Below are 7,510 nucleotides of genomic sequence, written 5' to 3'. Positions count from 1 at the left end.
CAGCTATGTGGGCTCATTTGGCCATAACGATCTCGTTTGTTACGTGAAGCACTCCATGAAAAAGTATTTGATCCACTCCTTGGTTTCTCAAAGAAACCAGTGTGTCTGAAGGACAGTTTGTCTGGCACAGAAAGAAAAAACATCTTTCTCCTTCTGGCACAGCAGAACAGACAAAACAATAATTTCCACTGGCATAGGCAATGGGTTTTGTGGTAGATATAGTAGCTGCTCAGCCAAATCTAGGATCATCTTAAATTCATTCCTTTCTTCATTAGATTCACTACTTGTCTACCTCAACCTTCCTGCCCGGTCATTTAAAAGAATGTTTTGGAGCTTAAGAGCTCATATAATTCCCTCCTTGCAGAGGCAGAGAGGAAAATGAGCTATTCTTGGCAGGTATCAGAAGGAATCGCTTCACTTCAGGAAAGCACTCACCTACTACAGTGGCAATATAAGAATTTTAGAATAAAGTGGGCTGTGCTATGTGATTCCCCAATTTTTCTGCCCCCATTAAATCCAGAATGATTTACAGTAGCCTGCTGCTGCTCTTTATTTCACCCCTGTATTAGGTCTCACATTAGCAAGTTTCCTCAGAGGAGCATTGTCCTGCTGTACCCCTGCTGCACTGGTCCCTGGCATCTTCCCTCCTCCCTGGTGCACATCCCCTGTGCCACAGGAAAGGGAGGGCAGCAACACGGCACCTGGCACATGCAGGTGAACCACAGCAGGGAAATAGGACCTGTTATCTGAAAGGAAGGCTGAAATAGGACTTCATAGGCTAACATTCAAGGAAAAGAGAGTGCTTACGTATGCCACACAGGCTGTGTAAGCAGCACTCCAGGTGAAAACTATTTCACACGGGCAGCTGGGCTACCCTTGCCCAATGCTGTGTCCCATCCCCCTCTTCATTCCTTTTTCTTTTTTTAAAGGGAACTGATTAAATACTTAAAACTAAAGCAAATTCCTGGTATCAGCTCCATAAAATGATATGTGAATAACCATAGAATAGTTTGAGTTGGAAGGGACCTTTAAAAGGTCATCTAGTCCAACCCCCCTGCAGTGAGCAGGGACATCTTCAACTACATCAGGTTGCTCAGAGCCCCGTCCAGCCTGACCTTCAATGTTTTTAGGGATGGGGCATCTACCGCCTCTCTGGGCAACCTGTGCCAGTGTTTCACCACCCTCATTGTAAAAAATTTCTTCCTCATATCCAGTCTGAACCTGACTCTTCTAGTTTAAAACCATCACCCATTGTCCTATCGCAACAGGCCCTGCTCAAATGGTCGGTCCCAACTTTATTGTAAGGCCCTTTAAGTACTGAAAGGCCACATTAAGGGCTCCCCGCAGCCTTCTCTTCTCCAGGCTGACCAACCCCAACTCTCTCAGCCTGTCCTCACAGCAGAGGGGCTCCAGCCCTCGGATCATCTTTGTGGCCCTCCTCTGGACCCGCTCCAACAGGTCCACGCCCTTCGTGTGCTCAGGGCTCCAGAGCTGGACGCAGGACTCCAGGTGGGGTCTCCCCAGAGCAGAGCGGAGCAGAGGGGCAGAATCCCCTCCCTTGACCTGCTGGCCACGCTGCTTTTGATGCAGCCCAGGTTATGGTTGGCCTTCTGGGCTGTGAACGTACATTGCTGGCTCATGCCCAGCTTTTCGTCCACCAGTACCCCCAAGTCCTCCTCTGCAGGGCTGCTCTCAATCTCTTCACCCCCCAGCCTGTATTGATGCTGGGGGTTGCCTGACATTTAACACCTTTTGCTATAAGAACTTAACAGAATAAAACCTTTTAAAGCCTGCATGACAAGCACAACATGAGTACTTGCCACTGATATAAGAAAAAATATCTCACTATATAGCAAAGATAAGCAAGGAGCACGTGTAATACTGGAAATCATTTCTCATTGCAGCAGCACCTTTGGAGATTAATTCATACTTCTTAAAAAATTTTCTCCACACCAAACACGTGTCGGGAGTGCTGTGGCTGCTCTCTTAGGAAACATAACCACCTTTGCAAGAGCCAGTTTCTCTGTGAAGGTTAATTTATTTAATGCAGGAAATAGTTCAGTGGAGTTGGGGATTTCTTCCTCAAACAAATGAGTTAGAGACTTGAGTTTGGTAAATATTGTCAGAAAGCGCGTGGCTTGTGGATGTAACACTTTGCACCACAAAGCATCATAATAGTAAAGGAGAGAGAAAAACATCCTACAAGTTTTACCCAAGTTGGCAATTTGTTAAGCTTCTTATTAAACACTTAGAATTGCAATGGCCTTATTTGGGGGGTGGAATTGCTTCCTGCTTACTTTTGTTACACTCTATTTTGTTCCGTACAAAGCTAACCTGAACCAGAACATAGCTGAGATTGGGATTTCTGAATGAGCTGCAGACTGACATCTTGCTGAGATACAGATGCTTCAGTGAGAGGATTTTTCATCTGGGCATATCAAACCACATTATTTTCATTTGCTCTAGACAATAGCAGTATGCAAGAGAGTGAAGAAAATTTAGATTTGTTGCATATCGATTTGCGTAGTCAAGATTATCACATACGTTTAAGATTTTAAGACACTGATCTCTGAAGCTCATAACCTTAAAACCACAGCTTATTTAGGCATCACAAACTTAATTATCCTAAATCACATCACTTATGGAAACACTTATTTAGAAGATTATTTTCAAACTGGCAATTTAGGTCTCAGTCAGGATTTGATTTGCGTTCCTCCTTTAATTTTAGGGAGCTTACATTTCTTCCCCACCTTACCCTGACACATTTCCCACCCCACACTCCAGCCCTGGTTGATTTTCAAGAGCTGTAAACTGAAAGCTACCATGCAAACAATTCTGTTGATATAGGAATAAAAGTTAACTCACTTTTCATCAGTAGAATAACAGGATAGGCAACTGGATACACACGTGGTCTGACGAGTAGAAAGGTCACTTTATTGGTTGTCTTCTCAGGAAGAAAGACAACTTTTAAGGGGGTATTATATATGCTTGATGAAAACATTTCATATACAGACCCGTATTTCTGATTGTTTCGGTAGCCTGTGCAGTGTTTATTTGGACAGTTTCCCAGGGATTTCCTGCTTTATTAAGGAGACCACATCCTGGAGCATAGCGTTTACATAAGTTACCTACGTGATTAAATGAGGTAAGTAAAATACATGGAAGCGCCTGATACCGTAGGCATTATATTGAAAAAAGACTAGTTTAGTAGGGAAAGTTTAACAACAAACTCTTTCGTTCTTTAGCTACAAAGACTCTTTTTAAGCCATCAGGAAAAGTTGTTTGTACATACATACCAGAAAAGTTAAAGCTTAGTAAGAAAGTACAGAAAATTAGCTGTATTTACCATACCCTAAGAATTACTATGTCTTAGAAACTTGGACTAAATGAAGACACAAGGGTGAAAGCACCACCTGGCAACAATGGCTGTTGGCAAAACTTACCAGAGTTTGGGCCGCTGACAGAAAACTTCAGATGACTTATGATAATTTTACAAAATTTTTTACTAAATTTAAATTATTTTCTCATTGTGTTAGGACATTAGAAATACGACCAAGCTCAGACTTTCTTTTTGTAAAACTTACTTCTTTTTAACCATTTCAGCCAAATACTGCTTAAACTCTTGTTATAAAGGAATGAAGAACAATGTAAGTATTTTTTTTAAAAAAGGTTAAAACTCAATAAAAAAAACCCCAAACCTATTACTGCATTTGGCACAGGGATGCTTAAACCATAACTGTATACTACCCTATGCTAACAAATTCACAACCTCCTAGTTTGAAGAGAAACTAAATGTCATAATCAGAAATTCACAAAAATTATTAGAACACGTTGCTTAAAACCTAAATAAGAGATAACCATACATAGTACTGATAATATACCAGACAGTCACAAATGCCAACAAAAGCAAATTTCATATCGTTTCTACTGTTTTTTGTTATCCTTCACGTTATTCTTCATAACTCGTACAATAATTTGAACTAATTCTAACATAATCAAAGGTGTAGTTGAAAGGATGCTGGGTTCTCAAACACAGATCTGTAGAGGTATCTTTAACTGATACTGTGCAAATCTCCCATTCTGAGTTTTGTGTATTGCAACAGTCAGCAGCAAATAGAAGAAAGTCTCCGCTGGACAACTCTGCAACACTTCAGTGCTTTTACTGGCTCAGAAAACAGCAAACAAAGTGAGACTGCAGTGGCAACACAGTTTAGGAAATACGAGTAATATGTCACTTCCGTATAATTTAGAATTTTTGAATTAAACTAATATACATAGGATGGTTCAAGTTGCCTAAATGTAAAGCCTTGATGCTGTTTAGGTGCTTCAGGCTACCTGAATTTTCTGTACAGCACTGGCAGGTACAACACAGCACCTACAGGAGGGAGACCTGTGTCTTTCTGGAGTGGCAGTGTGTCCTGTCACCCACATCAGTATTAGCTCAATGTTAACTAGAATCAGCTGAATTCCAGCAATCTGTTCTCCATATATCAGTTAGCTGTTTGCCCTTTTAATTTTTCTGCCAAATATTAGATCAAGCAAATCCCTTCAGGACAAGAGAACTATTCTGCTACATGCCCTAGGCACTCCAGTAAGCAGTGGTGCTCAGCAGACGCAGGATATGCTTCATGAATGTACCTTTTATGTTCTCCAGTAATAACAACCATTATGAAAGACTATTTCGTTCACGTGCTGAGTATCATGAAACAGCCTTTAATATACCACTGCTGCAAAGAAATTATGGAAGCTCTTGCCAGTCTTGCTGACATTCAGCAGATTACTGCATCCCTTTACCTCAGTTTCTCCATCAATGGATGTGGCCACATTTGTAAGGAACCAGGAAATATAGACAAAAAGCACTACAAGATGCAAAGCAGCTTTTGAAAACAGCTTAATAAGAAGTGGTTAAGCGCTCACTCATCATTCACAGAATGGGCTAGGATCTGCGCCTAGTAGCAACTCCGCAAAGTAGCAACTCTGCTTCCAAGCAACTTGTCGAAGAAATATTAAGCACATTCCTTACACAAGCCATAGGTTTTCCTCTCCCTCATCCCTTGCATATCTTCATTTTGTCTATGGGGAAGTGCTGGTGTAATTACAATTATAAAGGATTTCTTTAAGCGTCTCTAACTTTTACACTTTTCCCTATCTAAAAACAGAGGTGCAAGGCAGAAGGGTACACACTCCTTGGTAAAATTCACCCTTTCAACTCACCGCTCCATTTTTTCCCCTTCTTACATTTATCTAATCCACTTGAGATGCAGTTATTTTGCTAACTAGCTAAGTAGAAGCCCAGCCTACTGCATTATATGGATATTCACATATGGAAGTGACCACAGGCCAATTACCCCTTCAAATAGACCAGGCACATTTATTTGTATGTGTGATTCCATAAACATGAGAAGACTGGAGTATAAGTTTGTATTGCCAGCAGCAATTTTGTCTGCTTTCACAGTAGCAAAACAGAACCATACTTAAAGCGTAAGAGACCAGAGAACTCCTGCCTTTAGAGTACACTAAAAAGGGGCCCCAGCTCAGCAGTTTAGACGCTGAGTGGCAAACACCATCTGTATCCTTTTCCCTTCCATAAAAGGAACCTTTATAGGAGTGTAAAGGAAAACAAAGAAAGATTACTACCAGTAGTTATAAATACTCAAATGAATAGTTAATCATTCAATAAGAATGTCAATTCTCTCAAGACATTGTACTAAAAGCAAGTGAGTTGAAAATACAAAGCTATTGAACAAGGGTGCTCCAATAAGCAAATTATAAACTCAAAAAGCCAAACAAAAAAAATCTCTCCCTACCCCAACTTTACAGCTGTCGTTAAAATATAACTAAGAACAAAGAAAAACTCAAAACTAGTATTTTTATTTTGCATTTACTGAGGCTAATCTTGAATTTCCCATATTTTTCCCTTTTGGTCAAAAAAGCTGAAGCACAGCAAGCATGCCTACACGGGATTTGCTTACACGGTTCTAAAAGCCAGTAAATTACGACAAACGCTGCTGGGGGCACTTATGAAAGCCTATCTTTTCATGCTGCTTTCAGTTAGCCAGTCCTAGAAATCAACATTGAGAAACAAAACAAACATAGTTTTGACATGTACAGTAGAAAGAATTAGCCTTGTATCCAGACAAGGAACAACCCATTTAAAACAGAAGTTAGTGGATTAACCATCCTAACAGCTTAAATTGCATGTTTATTCAAGCTGCGACAAGAAGTCAGCCAGTGACGCAAGGGCCCTTCATTTTGAGTTTGTGCTCCACAAAAACTCTCTGAACAGCTCTAAGTTCTTTTTTGTTTAGGGGTTGGTTTGTTTCTAAGGAGAAAAAAAAAGAACAGGGAGAATATAATTGACCCAGTTGGAAGCAGTAGGCTGGTATACTAACAGCCTTTCTAGCTATACATGAAGCATCAGCACCATCAAGAGGCAGTCAATGGTTAGTTACCTAACCAAAAAGCACATTTGGAACATTCACATGTGCCCCCCCAACCAATCATATACATGTAGTGTACGTATACAGAGCAACCAACATAGAATCATAGAATCATTAAGGTTGGAAAAGACCTCTAGGATCATCAGGTCCAACCATCAACCCAACACCCCCATGCCTCCTAAACCATGCCTGAAGTGCCATGTCTACATGTCTTTTAAGTATCTCCAGGGATGAAGACTCCACCACCTCCCTGGGCAGCCTGTTCCAATGTTTGACCACTCTTTCAGTGAAGAAATTTTTCCTAATATCCAATCTAAACCTTCCCTGATGCAGCTTGAGGCCATTTCCTCTCATTCTATCGCTAGTAACTTGGGAGAAGAGACCAACATCTGCCTCACTACAACCTCCTTTCAGGTAGTTGTAGAGAGCGATAAGGTCTCCCCTCAGCCTCCTCTTCTTCAGGCTAAACAACCCCAGTTCCCTCAGCCAATCCTGGTAGGACTTGTTCTCCAGACCCTTCACCAACTTTGTTGCCCTTCTCTGGACACGCTCCAGCACCTCAGTGTCCTCCTTGTACTGAGGGGCCCAAAACTGCACACAGTACTCGAGGTGCGGCCTCACCAGTGCCGAGTACAGGGGCACTGTCACCTCCCTGGTCCTGCTGGCCACACTATTCCCGATACAAGCCAGGATGACACTGGCCTTCTTGGCCACCTGGACACACTGCTGGCTCATGTTCAGCCAGCTGTCAGCCAACACCCCCAGGTCCTTCTCCAACCACGCAGCTTTCCAGCCACTCTTCCCCAAGCCTGTAGCTTGCATGAGGTTCTTGTGATCAATATGTATGTATAAAAACACACAATGAGGTAGTTAATCTCATTGAAATTTTTTTTCTATCACTTATAATATCCCTGATGGCAAGGTGTGCAACATCACATCTGTTGACTTTACCTTCCAATTGAAAAGAAATGAAAGCAAGTCAGTGCTTGGTTCAGGAAAGGTAGTCAAAGCTTTTAATTGGAAGCATGGCTGTCTAGCTACAAATGGTTTATCACTTACTGTTACTAGGT

The sequence above is a fragment of the Phalacrocorax carbo genome, chromosome 3 (assembly GCF_963921805.1).
Source record: "Phalacrocorax carbo chromosome 3, bPhaCar2.1, whole genome shotgun sequence".
NCBI lineage: Eukaryota > Metazoa > Chordata > Aves > Suliformes > Phalacrocoracidae > Phalacrocorax > Phalacrocorax carbo.
Note: the sequence above shows the minus strand (reverse complement) of the source record.